The sequence below is a fragment of the Saccopteryx leptura genome, chromosome 2, assembly GCF_036850995.1.
Source record: "Saccopteryx leptura isolate mSacLep1 chromosome 2, mSacLep1_pri_phased_curated, whole genome shotgun sequence".
Lineage (NCBI taxonomy): Eukaryota > Metazoa > Chordata > Mammalia > Chiroptera > Emballonuridae > Saccopteryx > Saccopteryx leptura.
In genome coordinates this window covers 371642351-371658536 of record NC_089504.1, presented here as the reverse complement: position 1 = coordinate 371658536, position 16186 = coordinate 371642351, and the positions used below count along the sequence as shown (strand labels likewise).

The 16186-nt window shown below is 40.5% G+C and overlaps 1 pseudogene; it reads right to left on the bottom strand.

The window, feature by feature from the left end:
* Window positions 1-1782: 1782 nt before the first annotated feature.
* Window positions 1783-16186, bottom strand: part of LOC136392429 (large ribosomal subunit protein mL42 pseudogene) — a 47505-nt pseudogene continuing 33101 nt past the window's right edge.

The window sequence follows — 16186 nt, the reverse complement described above, 5'->3', positions numbered from 1 at the left end:
TCACCTACCCACTTAGCAAGTGACCCGTCTGTGACATTTAGAACAGGAGATTGAACTGAAGAAAGGATCCTGGTAGAGAAGCAGGAGGAAGATATCTGGGTGGTGCCACTCTGGGTTATCCAGTGGTTCCTTGATTCTAAGCAGGACGATTAGGACTCAGCTTCCTTATTTCACAAACGAGAGGGCTACAGTTCGTCACCACGCGATACCTTCCAGTTAAAGCATACCATAATCCTGTGAGATTAGTTAACCTGGGAAAGAATGTGAATCAACAGCAAATTAATATTCTAGGATTAGAACCTTTGGGTTCCAGGCTTGGCTCTGCTCCTGGGGTCTGATTAGGCGCTGAATTGTGTCCCCCTAAAGTTCACATCTGAAAGCCCTTACCCTAGTACTTTACAATGTGGCAGTACAGTATTTGAGATAGGGTCTTCAAAGAAGTAAGATAAACTCGTGGGAACCTAATGCAATGTGACTGGTGTCCTTATACAAAAAGGAGATTAGGACATAGACCTGTGGGAGCACCGAAGAAAAACCATGAAAGGACACAGTGAGAAGGTGGCGGTGGCCAACTGTAAGCTGAGGAGAGAGGCCTCAAGAGAAACTAACCTTGCTGAAACTTTGATCTTGGACTTCTAGTCTCCAGGACTGTGAGAAAAAAAAAATCTGTTGCTTAAGCCATTCAGTATTTTATATTTTATTATGGGAATCTCAACAAATGAATACATCTCAGAAGTAGTCTTTTGCGATGATTTGGTATTTACAAGCAAGTAAAAGGGGATTGACAATGCTGACTCACTCTACTCAACTCTTCTAGGACATGATGTGAAGATGAATATCTGTCGTTTATTCACAGTGTTTTAGGCCATGTGTGGCCTTGTGAGGAAAGCAGTGTTTCCTGTCTTTAGTGTTCTCTCCACTGCAAATAAAGTCCAAAGCCACCTTGAGTTTCAGCCTCTCTGGGTTTCTTATTCCTTTTGCTGTTAATGATGGGAAAGGAAGGAAGTTGCTTCCTGCTCTTCCAACGAGCAATTTCAGATTTTAAAGGGTAGCCAACCAAGATGTCACACTCCTTATCTCTCATTATCTGTGTGCTCCTATAGCCCCTGACAGGCTGCAAACCTAGATTGAGCTCCTGGAAATTACAAAGAAAGTGGAGTGGGAAATCTGCTTGTGGAGATTAAGTCCAGGAAATAGAAGTAATGAGTAAAACAGGATCCATGAGAAAGAAGGGCCCTCAGACTGAGCTCTTAAGATTCCAACAGGTCTGTGACTTGGTTCGTCCTATGATTCCCATCACATAACACACACACACATGCACGCACACATTCACATGTGCCCACATTAAAAGGAGGCTTTTAGGATAGGTAGCATTGAGGTGCAAAATAGGGAGCATTCAGAGTGAGACTGAAGACTACAATAGCAAGAGATTTGTAATCCAAACAGGAGCGAGAGAAAGGGCCTCCCCCAAGCTAACAGATTCACCCTTTACCCTACCTATAAATAAAAATAGGTAAAGTTCTGCCGGATTAGGGAGGAAGAGGTGAGGTTATTGGAGAATGAATGAGACTATGCATTAAGTTAAAGAGGAGCTGTTAAAACCAAAGATTTTAATGAACTTTGTATTTATTTTTCCAACTCCCTTAGAAATTTTTTTGATGAAAGACATTTTTATTATTATTTTGTTATATAAAATATTTGTGACAGAGCTGATTGCATTTTCTCAAATGGCAAATGGGACACAGGATAACATTTCTTTCTGATTTACTGCAAACCTCAATATCATCTGTCTTTTGGAGGATTTAGTTTCTTACGACATTTAGGATACTGTCCACAAGGATAGTAGTGGTGCTTAGTAGCAAGGGACATTTTGTTAAGTTGTTCTGTCATGAGTCCTTGCCCGAGGTGTTCATCTTTCTTTTTTAATCTGGTTTCCAGCACTTGATCCTGTGTTTCTTCATGGTTATGCCTAGGACCTGGCTGAGGGATAAATTTTGTGTGTTCATATGGAATGTCCACACAGGAGGATGGCAGCAAACTATCGTCCTGCCATCAGCTGTCAGAGCTAGTTCTGCTCTGCAGTGATAGTTATCTGAAAGAGAGAATTACATTTATGACAAACACAATATAAAGCTCCATTTTGAATTGGAAATAAATGTTTCAAGAGCGTTCTGTTTGATAACGCCTGTTTCACTGCTGATACAGCCAGGTTGAATCCAGATGCTCATCAGCTGGTATGGAAAAGATGATTTGAAGAGAAAATGCTTTTTAAATTTGCTTCTAAGTGTACCTATTTTTGTTCCCTGACAGCTGCTCACCGCGTGCCCACCATTTTGCCTCAATTTGCAAGTTTTTCTCCTTATTTTATCTCTTCATGGATGTCAGTTAATTAACTTTATTTTCTTAAATAATCCCTGAGGTTTTTTCTAGCTTAAATTTTTATCACTGTAAAGAGCATATTACTAGTCTCATTTATGCTTATATTTTTCTAAGTTAGTCGGAGACAGTCTATATCTGTTCTTGTTTAAAACTGTGCAATTAATCCTTAATAATTCCAGTATGATTCCAGATAGGGTGATGCTTTTATGGTTAAATGGGATAATTTATTCATTTATCTATTCATTAATTCCTTTGCCAGAGTTTGGGGATGGTTCATGAAAAGAACCTGAGTAATATAACATTTAGCTAACTCTGAGAAGGCAAAGGTTTGCGAAGACTATGTTTTCTTTGTTCTATCAATCTAAGCTTATTCAACACTAAAAAAAAAAAAAAAGATAGAGGAAGATAGTAGAATTAAAAGAAAGTGGCAGTTGCCTGACCAGGCGGTGGCGCAGTGGATAGAGCGTCAGACTGGAATGCAGAGGACCCAGGTTCGAGACCCCAAGGTCGCCAGCTTGAGCGCGGGTTCACCTGGTTTGAGCAAAAGCTCACCAGCTTGGACCCAAGGTCTCTGGCTCGAGCAAGGAGTTACTTGGTCTGCTGAAGGCCCGCGGTCAAGGCACATATGAGAAAGCAATCAATGAACAACTAAGGTCTTGCAACGAAAAACTGATGATTGATGTTTCTCATCTCTCTCCATTCCTGTCTGTCTGTCCCTGTCTATCCCTCTCTCTGACTCTCTCTCTGTCCCTGTAAGAAAAAAATAAAAAGGCCCTGGCCAGTTGGCTCAGTGGTAGAGCGTCGGCCTGGCGTGCAGAAGTCCCGGTTCGATTCCTGGCCAGGGCACACAGGAGAAGCGCCCATCTGCTTCTCCACCCCTCCCCCTCTCCTTCCTCTCTGTCTCTCTCTTCCCCTTCCGCAGCGAGGCTCCATTGGAGCAAAGATGGCCCGGGTGCTGGGGATGGCTCCTTGGCCTCTGCCCCAGGCGCTAGAGTGGCTCTGGTCAAGACAGAGCGATGCCCCGGAGGGGGCAGAGCATCGCCCCCCTGGTGGGCGTGCCGGGTGGATCCCAGTCGGGCGCATGTGGGAGTCTGTCTGACTGTCTCTCCCCGTTTCCAGCTTCAGAAAAATACAAATAAATAAATAAATAAATAAATAAAGAAAGAAAGAAAGAAAGAAAGAAAGTGGCAAGTTCAGGGCTTCTTGCAGAAAAGTTGCCATCACAGTTGGAGGGTGAATGAAACCATGCCTTTAAAGTATTCAAACATAATTGCATAGAGAGGAACAACTGGTCCATCCGTTGCAACTTTGAACTGAAAGATGATTAAAAAAAAAAACCTTTCAGGCACAATTGAGAAAAATGTAACAGAAATTAACAAGTGCTTACTCTGGTTCTTGAGGATGATGGGAGGCAGTGTTGTCCAAAGCACAGATACCGTGTTCTTTGCCTTTTCTTTCCTTCCTTTGTGACCCCAATTTTAAAAAAGAAAAAAGAAGAAACCCAGACAAAAGTCAGGCCAATGCCAGTTACATCTGACATGAAGATGTTTTAAGGATAGTTTTAAGGGAGGTGGTAGGAGTAAGGTGAGGTGTGGGAGAGAGTTGTGTGGGTAAAGGTGTAAATGAGATCCCTAATACAAATGCCTGAGGGCAGTCTTTGGAGAACAGAGATGCTTTTGGCCAAGTGCTTCCAACTTCTAGAGGGAAAAGAAGTTATGTATGCACTTGCAAGGTCAAGTACTGGTCTGTTGTGTCATTATTATTATATTGTGACCTTCAACTATGACAAACAGGGGACAGTGGGATCCCAGATAGAGCATGTGTTACTTCAATGCACTTCACAGCTGAACACAGAACAATGTACCCCATTTAACACAATAAACAAGGGGACACTGCCTGATGAATTCCTCTGAGGGAACCTGGCTTCCCAGATAAGAGATCAAAAGGAGAAGGTATGTTTTTTATTTTCTTGGTGTATGTTTTTAAATGAGACTTTGTGAAGAAGGTGTCTCCCCAATTTTTGGCTGAGGAAAAGCAAGGAATAGATTTATTTCAAATGCTATTTTCTCTTCTTGAAATTTCAGACTTGTGAATGACACATAGATGAGTGGAGTATTTGACTCTGATATTCTCATCTCTCAAAATGATTGATAATGTGAAGATGGAAAGGAAAGAGTAGGACATTATATTTCATTTTCCTTATAGCCCGCACACTGCTTCTTTGGGTGATGGTTTTGGTTCTATTTGATAAAAATTAAGTAGGAGAGAGAGGTAGAAGGGAGAGAAGGGAGTGGACCTTGAAGACATAACATTCTCCTTCAAGTGGGTAGTGCCTCCCTCCGCCCTCATCACTCGGTTCCCCAGATTCTGACCAGAGGGTGAGTTGACCCATGTGACTGCCAGAGCATGCTTGATTTTAAACTGAGCTAGTTCCGCATGTCATGAACTCAGCCAGCCACCTTTGCTGGCTGTCTTGTTTTTTGTTTTTGGGTTTTTTTGTTTTTGTTTTTGTTTTGAGGATCCTATTCTTTAGATTCTACTAAGCTTTTTTATATACATGGCACCAGCAGTGTAAAATCAGAACCAAGGGAAGAGTGTTACCATGGAAAATTTCAAAGAATAGCTGAGTACCATGAAGTGAAGAGGGCAGCAGGACTCTAGCTGCTAGCTTTGGGAACCGGAAACTCCCATCTTTTCTGTAACACCCCCAGATGACACCAGTGTGCAGCCAAGGTGGACAGTGGAATTCTTGTAATTCAGTTAGGAATTCCCAAGGCAGATAGACTGCTCATGGTGAGAATCTGGCACATTTGGAGTAGTTTTCTTGCAAAGACTGACAAGGATAGATGATCTTATTTTTCAGTTGGGGAGTCCTTTCGATTTGGAACCAAACAGAATTTTGGCCTGCATCTCTAGAAGAGAAGCCGGTCATGGCTGTGGGGCCCAGAACCCTGGGAGATGATAAGCACTTGCAATCTTGAGTGCTTATCTCCTCCTGTATCTGGCTTTCTTGCATTGATGAAGTAAATCGGGAAATCTCACCACAACAGGCTTTCCTGTGAGGAGGCTGGCATTTCCTGTCTGCCCCACTGGGGACAGGAATGGAGGGAACACATTTCTTGAGTCTTCTCATTTCAGCTCCTCCATAACTGCTGGGGCAGGGAGAGTGGGCACGCACCAGCGTCTGCGATGTTGTGAGTTAGAGCCAAGGGCAGTTACGTTCCAGATGCACTTCCCATACACTTTCTTACACAGAAAATGAAAATAACCCATAGTTACCTGTTTGAACAAACACATGCACATGCACATGCACATGCACATATACACATTGCATGAATATTTGGCTGACATGAATTGATAAAACTGATATGTTTCTGACAAACTACTATTAAATTGATTATATTAGAAGTAGGTCACATTTTAATATACTGGGACACATCATAAATTCCATGGTTTAGCATTGTTAAAACTTTGTAACCAGATAATACTTTTGTAAAAACAATTGCCTCTTCCACCTCTCACATTTATATTAAAGGTAAATTTTATTCTAGTTTTAATACATGTGCTTTTGAAAAGGTCATCCATGTGAATAAAAGATTTGATATATTATTTCTGTCAAAGAAAGATATGGATGCATGTACAAAACCTCATCTTGTTCTTCTATCATAATATTTATATGATATATGTAATACTTAGAATTATATGTGATTGGAAACAACTTAGAGAAATTGATGCTCAATTTCCAGATGAAGAAACAGAATCTGAAGCAGAAATTACTTCTTTCTTCATGGTAACTTTTAAATATGTTATTCTATTAAGTGACATGATTATTGTTATTAACATCTTTTACTTTGTGAAATGGAGTCACATGTGAGGACCCTGAGTCTCTTAGAATTATCTCTTATACATTATCTAAATAATGTGTTTTAGACATGATCTAAGTAATTATATAGGTAATTTGTCAAGCTTTGCTTGGTGAGCTACAGGGCCTGGCTGGAACCCAGGTCTTTTAATTTCTACACTTATATTTCCTTGTTGAGTTTTTATCAACACATTCTATGAAATAGGTTTACTCTCTATCTCCTTTAGGTGGTGGCAAGGTTGTTCACTATCAAGGCCAAATCTCTCATTTCACAACTCCCTTCTCTCTTTCCATGTTTAAAACATTCAGTATTGCTTTCTATTTTCCTTCCTTTCATCTCACAAGAATGAGTTGCAGAGATAGTTCATGATACCCTTCACCCACCTTCCCCTAATGTTACCACATTTTATAACCATGGTATGATTATCAAAAGTTAGCAGTAATGAGATCCAAGATGGTAGCAAAATAGGTGGCTGATACACCCACCTCCTCCCAGGACCAAACCGAAGTTACAATGAAATTTAAGAACAATCATCCTGAATAACTAACTCAAGACTAAATGAAGAAGAGTTTTATAACCAAGGATTCACAGAAGAAGCCACATCGAGACTGGCAGGAAGGGTAGAGATGTGAAAAGAACTGGCCCTGCTCCCATGAGCTGAGGCTGAGGTTCAGAGGGATATCTCTGCTCTGGGGGAGGGAGAGTTCACCCTTAGAAATGTGGGGTCTAAACCCTAAGCCAAGCTCCCTAGCCCAAAGCACCAGAGCCTGGAAGAGGCTTCCACATAGCCTTCAGCTGTGAAAGCCATCAAGGTTTCTGCCTGCCAGAGAGAGAGAGGAGTCTCGACTCAGGCCAATGCACAAATTCTTATTTGCAGTTACTTACCCTGGAAGGCTGACTGGAATCTCTCATACCACAGTTGCTATCTTTCTTGGGAAGAGCACTCCCCTCCAAGTGGCATCAGATTGGGGAGGGGAGCACTGCCTTATCCTCTGGACTCCATCTTGTCCAACCCTGCAGAAGAGGAGTCAGTTGCCTTGGCCAGGGAGTAGGAGTCTGGATAGACTCAGGTAGTGACAATGACTCAGTTGTCTGGCTTTGAAGTAGGAACTATATCCTTCATTTTCCCATGAACCTTATTGGTGCTTCACCATCATGGAAGATTTAATAGAATCATCCTCTTGACTGCCAGCAGATACACCCTCTAGGCTCCAAGTCCCTAATCATCCAACCCCTAGTGGCTTTGCCCTGCTGAGGTCAGGGCAAAATTCAAGACTGAGTGAGACCTGTGGCTCTGGAGTGGGGGCCACACCCACCAATTTCCTTGAACCTGACCAGCGCCTCCTCTTCAGGGAAGAAACATTACTATCATCCTCCCAACTCCCAGAGGCTTTTTCAGTGACAGAGCCTAACAGGCAGCCAGCAGGCAGTGGCAGCAGGAAGAAGATCTCAGGATGCCTTGGAACTTTTGCTGACCTTCCCCCAAGCCCAGTGCTGGTAAAAGCTGGCCTTGGTGTGCAGCTTGGTCCTTCCCACACACGCCTAAGGCCAGCAAAGACAGCCATAAACTGTGACTCCAAAAACATTGCTGAGGGCCAGTCACATTAGCCTGCCACAGTTTCCATCCCAAGAGGCCCTGAACCAACATACATAGTGGCCAGCTTCAGAAACATCAGAGCAGGATCCAATTAGCTTCACAAGCAACATATCCAAAGTTAGATCTCATCAGGCACCAAATCCCACTGAGGACAATTCTGCTTCCTGTGGTCAGCACCTGCACAGCAGCTTGCATGCCTGAGGCTCCATCCCACACACAATGGGCCAATAGTAACCAAGACTTAATTATAATAGGAGGGCCCACACAACCCACACACATGACATTCTTAGAACACTCAGCTCAGGTGATCAAGGGAACTGCACCACTGAACCCAACAGAATATCTACTACATAAGGCCATCAAATGAATACTGGGAATCATAGTAGATCTATCTGATAAATAGAAACAATCACAAATAGGTAAGCAAAATGAGGGGAGGGAGAGAAACAGGTCCTAAATGACAGACTAGGAGAAATCTCCAGAGAAAGAAAAAGAAAATAGCCAGAAAAATGAAATGACAATAAGCAGTCTATCAGATATAGAGTTCAAAGTAAGTAATGATTATACAGCTGTTCAAGGAACAAAGTGGGAACTTCAACAAGGAGATAGCAAGCATAAAAATAGGACATAGAAACCATAAAAATGTACCCATCAGAATTGAAGGATACAATATCTGACATCATGAAACACCAGAAGGAATAAACAGTAGGTTAGATGAAGCAGAGGATCAAATCAGCGATTTGGAAGACAAGGTAGAAAAACCACCCAACCAGAGCAGCAAAAAGACAAAATAATTTAAAAACATGAGGATAATTTAAGAGAATTTTGGAACTACATGAAGAATAACAACATCCATATCATAGAGGTACCGGATGGACAAGAGAGAAAGCAAGCAATTGAGAACTTATCTGAAGAAATAATAACTAAAAATTTTCCTAACCTGGTGAAAACAACAACAAAAAGACCTGACAGAAGTCCAGGAAGTCCAGAGAGTCCCAAACAAGATGTATCCAAACAGGTACACACCAAAACACATTATAATTGAATGGCAAAGGTTAGCCTCACTGGTGGTGGCTCAGTGGATAGAGTATTGACCTGGGACATTGAGGTCCCAGGTTCAAAACCCCAAGGTCGCCAGCTTGAGCATGGGCTCACCAGCTTGAGCACGGGCTCACCAGCTTGAGCACAGAATCATCACATGTTCCCAAGGTTGCTGGCTTGAGCCCAGAATCACTTGAGCAAGGTGTCACTGGCTCAGTCTAAGCGCCCCCTCCCTGTCAAGGCACATATGAGAAGCAATCAATGAACAACTAAACTAATGCAACTATGAGTTGACGTTTCTCATCTTTCTCCCTTCTTGTTTCTCTCTCTCTCAATCTTCACTGCAAAAATAATAAATAAATAAATGAAAAATAAAAAAAGGCAAAGGTTAAAGAGAATCTTTAACAAAGAGAGAATCTTAAAAGCAGAAGACAAAAGAAGTTATTTAACAACAAGAAAGCTTCTATTAAACTGTTAGCTGACTTCCCATCAGAAACATTTCAGGCCAAAAGGGACTGGCATGAAATATCCAAAGTGATGAAAAGCAAGGACTTACATCCAAGACTTCTTTACCTAGCAAGGATATTGTTTAAATTGAAGGAGAAATAGCTTCCCAGACAAGAAAAAGCTAAAGGAGTTTGTTAACAACAACCAGTATTATAAGAAAGGTTAAAGGGCTTGCTCTAAGAAGAATAGAGGATGAAGAAGAAGGAGGAGGAGGAAGAGAAGGGGGAGAAAAGAAAAAGAGGAAGAGAAAGACAACAGAGGAACATAGTTAAAAGAATAAAATGGCCATAAATATGCACCTATCAATAATCACTATAAATGTCATTAATATAAATGTTCCAATCAAAAGTCATAGGGTAGCTGGATGGATAAGAAAGCAAGACTCATATATATGCTGTCTATGAGAGACTTGTATCAGAATGAAAGATACACAAGTAAAGGGATGGAAAAAATATTTCATGAAAATGGAAATGGGGAGAAAAGCTGGGGCAGAATACATATATCTAACAAAACAGACTTCAAAACAAAGGCTATACTAAGAGACAAAGAAGGACCCTATATAATGATAAAGGGAGCAATCCAACAATAGTATATAACTATTGTAATCATTTATGCACCCAATGTAGGAGCACCTAAATATGTAAAGCAAATAAAGAAAGAGGTCAACAGCACTACAGTCATAGTAGGGGATTTTAACACCCCATCAACATAAAATAGATAGATCTTCCAGACAGAAAATAAAAAAGGAGATGGTAGCCTTAAATGACACATTAGAGCAACTGGATTTAATTGATATTGTCAGAGCATTTTACCCTAAAGCTGCAGACTATACATTCCTTTCAAGTGCACACGGAACATTTTCTAGGATAGACCACATGTTAAGACACAATACAAGTCTCAATTAATTTAAAAAGATTGAAATCATATCTAGCTATTCTCTGACCATAATGGTATAAAACTAGAAGACATTCACACACACACACATACACACACACACACACGAAGGCTAAACAACATGTTAAAAAACAATGAACTGGGCTTGATCAGTTGATGGCACAGTGGATAGAACATCGGACTGGGACGTGGAGGACCCAGGTTCAAAACCCTGAGGTCTCTGGCTTGAGCACAGGCTCAATTGGTTTGAGCAAGGCTCACCAGCTTGAGACGTAGGTCGCCGGCTTGAGCAAAAGGTCACTCAGCTTGCAGTAGCCCCCCGGGTCAAGGCACATATGAGAAAGTAATCAATGAGCAACTAAGGTGCCACAACGAAGAGTTGATGCTTCTCATCTCTCTCCCTTTCTGTCTGTCTGTTCCTATCTGTCCCTCTCTCTGTCTCTATCATAAATAAATAAATAAAACAATGAATTGGTTAACAATGAGATCAATGAACAAATAAAAAAATATTTTGAAACAAACGAAAATGAGAACACAACAACCCAAAATCTATAGGACACAGTGAAAGCAGTCCTAAGAGGAAAATTTTTAGCATTACAGGCTGACTTCAAGAAAAAAAAATGTTAAATGAACAATCTAACCTCACACTTAAATAAACAACAAACAAAGCCAAAGTGAGTAGGAAGAAGAAAATAAGTAAGATCAGAAGAGAAATAAACAAAATAGAGTATAAATTAAAAAACCAATATGAAAGATGAATGAAACCAAGAGCTGGTTCTCTGAAAAGATAAACAAGAATGTTTGGTAAAATTCACCTGTGAATCTATCTGGTCCAGGACTTATGTTTGTTAGGAGTGTTTTTGATTACTTCAATTTCACTAGCTGTAAACTGTCTATTCAGATTCTCTGATTTTTCCTGATTCAATTTTGGAAGACTGTATGTTCCTAGGAATTTATTTTATCCAGATTGTTCAATTTGTTGGCATATAATGGGTTGTAATACTTTGTTACAATGCTTTGTATTTCTTTGGTGTCAGTTGTACTTCTTTTATACCTAATTTTATTTATTTGGGTCCTTTCTTTTTTTAAGTGAGAAAAGGGGAGACAGAGAGACAGTCTCCCACATATGCCCCACCAGGATCCACCTGGAAAACCCCATAAAGGGGAAGGCTCTGCCCATCTAGGCTCATTGCTTGGCAACCAAGCTATTTTTAATGCCTGAAGCTGAGGCTCCACTGAACCATCCTCAGCACCAGGTCAACTCCCTCGAACCAATTGAGCCATGTCAAGGGAGGGGGGAGAGAGAAACAAAAAGAGAAGGGGCGGGGGTTGAGAAGCAGAAGGTTACTTCTCCTGTGTGCCCTGACCAAGAATTGAACCCAGGACATCCACAAGCCAGGCCAACGCCCTTCCACTGAGCCAACCAGCCAGGGCCAGTAAGCTTTCAATTTGCTTGAGTAATTACCTAGGAGTGGGATTTCTGAGATTTATGACACATGAATGTTTAGTTTTATAAGAAACTGCCAAAACTATTTTCCAAAGTGGCTGTGCCATTCTGCATTCCTGCCAGTAGGTTTGAGAGCTCTACTTGCTATTCATATTTAACAGCACGTGGTTTTAATTTGCATTTCCCTAATGGCTGATGATGCTACTAAACGTCTTTCCATATATGTGCTTACATCCATACATCTTCTTAGGTGGAGTGTTTTTTCAGATATTTTGTCCAGTATTTTATTGTTTTGTTCTTATTGTTGAGTTTTGAGAGTTCTTTTTATATTCTAGAAACACATCCTTCATCAAATTTACATTTGCAGATCTTTTCTTCCATTTCTGCCTTGTCTTTTGACTTCCTTAACAATGCTTTCCTTGGAGCAAAATTTAAATTTTAATAAAGTCTAATTTATATTTTTTAATGAATCTTGCTTTTATTGTCATATCTAAAGATTCTTTGCCATTCCCAAAGTCGTGCAGATATACTCCTATGTTTTCCTCTATACTTTTGATAGTTCTAAGTTTTACAATGAAGACTATGATCTATTTATTAATAAATAAATTGATTAATTTTTAGTGGGGGGAGGCAGACAGGGACAGACAGACAAGAAAGAATAGAGATGAGAAACATCAACTCATAGTTGCTGCACCTTAGTTGTTCATTGATTGCTTTCTTATACATACCTTGACCATGGGTCTCTAGACAAGCCAGTGACCCCCTTGCTTAAGCCAGCATCCTTGGGCTCAAGTCAGCCACCTGGTCAGGCAACTATGATCTATTTTCGATATTTTTTTTGTGTGTGACTGAAAGACAGAGAGAGACAGAGAGAGGGACAGATAGGGACAGACAGACAAGAAGAGAGAGAGATGAGAAGCATCAACTCTTGGCTGCAGCACCTTATCTGTTCATTGATTGCTCTCTCATATGTGCCTTGACTGGAGGTTCCAGCCTAGCCAGTGACCCTTTGCTCAAGCTAGTGACCATGGGGTCATGTTCATGATCCCATGCTCAAGCCAGTGACCCCATGCTCAAGCTGGATGAACCTGTGCTCAAGCTGGTGACCTCGGAGTTTTGAACCTGGGTCCTCCATGTCCCAGTCCAATGCTCTATCCACTGCGCCACCACCTGGTCAGGCTGGATTAATTTTTCTATAAGATGTGAGGTATATGTAACTGTTCATTATTGAATTACTAAAATATATTTCACATACTGACATTTATTGAAAAAACTATCTTTTCGTCATTGACATGACTTTGTACCTGTGTCAAAAATCAGTTGACTATATATATATATATGTGTGTGTGTCTTTTTGTGAGTTCTTTATTCTGTTCCACTAATCTGTTTGTCTAACCTTTCACTGATACCACCTGCTCTTGCCAGTAGCTTTAGAATAAGTCTTCATAGCGTGAAAGGATTGCCAAAGTCCTGTGACTTTTTTCTTTTGCAAGATTGTTTTTAGTTATTGTAGAAACTTTGTCTTCATATAAGTTTTAGAATCATCTTGCTATCTCAGAAAGCCTGTTATGTTGTGATTGGGATTGTGTTGGATTTATAGATACCTGGTGTCACCCTAATAAATTCAATTAAAATAAAAGAAGGAACCTGACATCTCAATAATATTGAGAAGCATACAAATTTGAGTGTACCTTTTAAAGAATTTATATTTACAAAATGGCTGCTTATTGTTGCATCCAACCTTATCATGCTGTTGTTGCTCAAGTTTGTCACTAGCAGTTGAGTCTCAAATATCAATATTAAATATCCCATAAATACTTCAGTACTGAGATACAAAATAGAAACATAAACTTATCCTAGATTATTAAGGGTAATAAATTATGGGTAATAAATTTCCAAAGTGAGATGTGAACAATCACAATTCTGTACACACGCAGAAACCTATTTGTAACTAAAAAGAAGTATATTTTGATTACATTTGTAATTAAAAAGAAACTCTTCTCTTTTTTTCACTGGACAAGTCCTTGAGGAAAAATAAATAAATAGAAATTTGAGAATATCATAAAGGCTCAAAAATGTAATTGACTGATCGTGCTATCAAGTATGATTTAGTAATTGCTATAAACTACCATCACTAACAGTACGGTGAGGCAATCTAGTGTGGTGGTTAAAATTCCAGCTTTGGGTCAAACAGACCTGATTGTGTAATGGTTCTGTCACATGCTGGCTGCCTGACCTCGACCAGGTACTTCACTCCTCAAAGCCTAAATGTTCCCCTCATTGAAAGTAGTAACAGCAAAGGGCTCTAATATCTCAAAGGATATTAATAAAAATTAAGTTATTTTATGTACTGAAGTACTTAGCACAGTGCTTGGAACTTAATTCTCAATAAACAATAGCTATATTAATAAATAGCTTTTTATTTTAAATGTTAATTTTTTTATTATAATTGATGACATTTGGCTTCACCCAACTCTAAAGAATTCAGCAGCTGCAGTTGCCAAAGTATACGTATTCTGAAATGTAGTAATGCAATAACATGCCCAGAAACACTTCTCATTTTTAGAAATCGCTAAATTTTTTCCATCGAAACAAGTCTACATATAAGGGATGTATTCAGAAATTGTCATTTATCAGAAAAACCAAAAGTATAAGTGACTAACTACTGACTGGTTTTTAAACACAGCTGGGCAGCAATGTAAGAAAATTCTTCAGTTTTGGGCGCATATATATATATATATATATACATATATATATATATATATATATACACACACACACACATGTTCTGGTGGGTTGAAAAGAGAGTTGTGTTTGGCTTTAGAAATTCATCTAGTTCGGTTTATAAACAATCTTGTCATGCTACTCCAAAAAATCCCTTCCTCTCTTGTTACTCCTGCGTGATTGTAGAAAAAGCTGCCTCTACTGAGCCCAAATCTTCACCACTTAGGTGCATGGTCATCCCACGGCTTCCATATCTGTGCAGTATTTGATCAAAGGCAGCACTAGCCACAGAAAAGAATCTTTGAATGTCAGATGTTGGCAAAAGCAGTCTCCATCGCCAGTTGCACAGGGCTCTGTCTTTGTACTTTTAGATCCATGATATATCAGAGTTGGTGAAAACTGAGGACAAAAGGGAAGCCATCTGCATTCAGAAGTTTTCATTTGGTTAGGAGCAAGGCTGGGACACACCACTTGAGTTGTGCATGACTTGACCCCGGGGAGTTGGTTTTTCAGGACGCTCAGGACACCCTTTCAAAGGTGACTGGGTGGTACCGGCTAGTGGGGATCGACACAGGCTCGCAAGGAGTTTGGGAAATGCAGTGGCCACCTGAGCTCTAGAGGATTTGTTCCAGTGGAAGCCCAGCTGGGGACTTTGGGACCTAGAAGAGCTTGCGACACTGGGGGCTTTCCATGGTGGGTAAGTTTAAGTCTCTTTTCTCTGATTCCATTTCCTGCCTTTAACTGCCACAGCTTGATCGTTGAGACTTAGCCACCCGTGACTGTTGAGGGAAATAGAGGGAAAATTGAGCGGCTGCACTCATCTCCTCTCCCAGCACAAGGGGCAGGGCCGCAGACAACTGAACCTCATCCAGAGCCCGTCACTCACTGTCACCCTCTGTGTTAAAACCCTTCTGTTAGGATCTGGGGGCAGAGATTCTGAGAACTTTGCAAGAGAGTTCCTTCTGTGCTTGGTTTTTCTTTTCTTTTCTTTTCTTTTTCTTTTTTACTTTGAACTTAGAGATTAGGCACTCAGTCTATGATGGAGAAAGACAAAAGTAAAGCACAATAGAGGGGCAATACTGACTTCTAAGGAGGGAGCCAATGAGGGAGCACTGAGAAAATGAAGGTCAGGAATGATGGAAGTTAGATTCTGCTTTAAAAGGCATTGTTATCAAGGGATTGTCCTGTCTAGACACTCATCTCTGCTCTTCAATCACTGGGAACGAATGCAAGTCATCCCCACCCCCTGCCCCCACCTGGGTCTTTGTTTTTCTAGTCTTTTAAGTGGGGGTGGTATCCAGTGTTGGAAATGAGGTGAGGATAGCCCTGGGTAGCAGAAGTACTAAAAAACACATCCTAGGTCCATGTGCAGAGAACCATGCCTTAAAACTTGATTCTAAAAATTCACTGATAGCTAAAAATACCCTGTTGACACAGGCCTGTCTGCACCCTCTGATTTTTCATTTTACGTGCAAAAATTTATGTTTTTCCATTTTCGTTGGCTAGGGTTCTGTTATTTGAAGGTAAGGTGTGGGAAGTCCTTCAGAGGTTCAATGGGAGACAGGGAATCGGATATAGTTTTTCTCTCTGGAAGGAACTTTCATCAAGACTTAAAAAAAATGTTTAGGCTCTGCTTGCTACTGTAACCTCTAGTCTTCTGCCAAATGGCAACACAAGAAAGAAAGCCTCCTTTTCAAGTTCCTGGTTAATAAAACAACACAACGCAAGACAAAT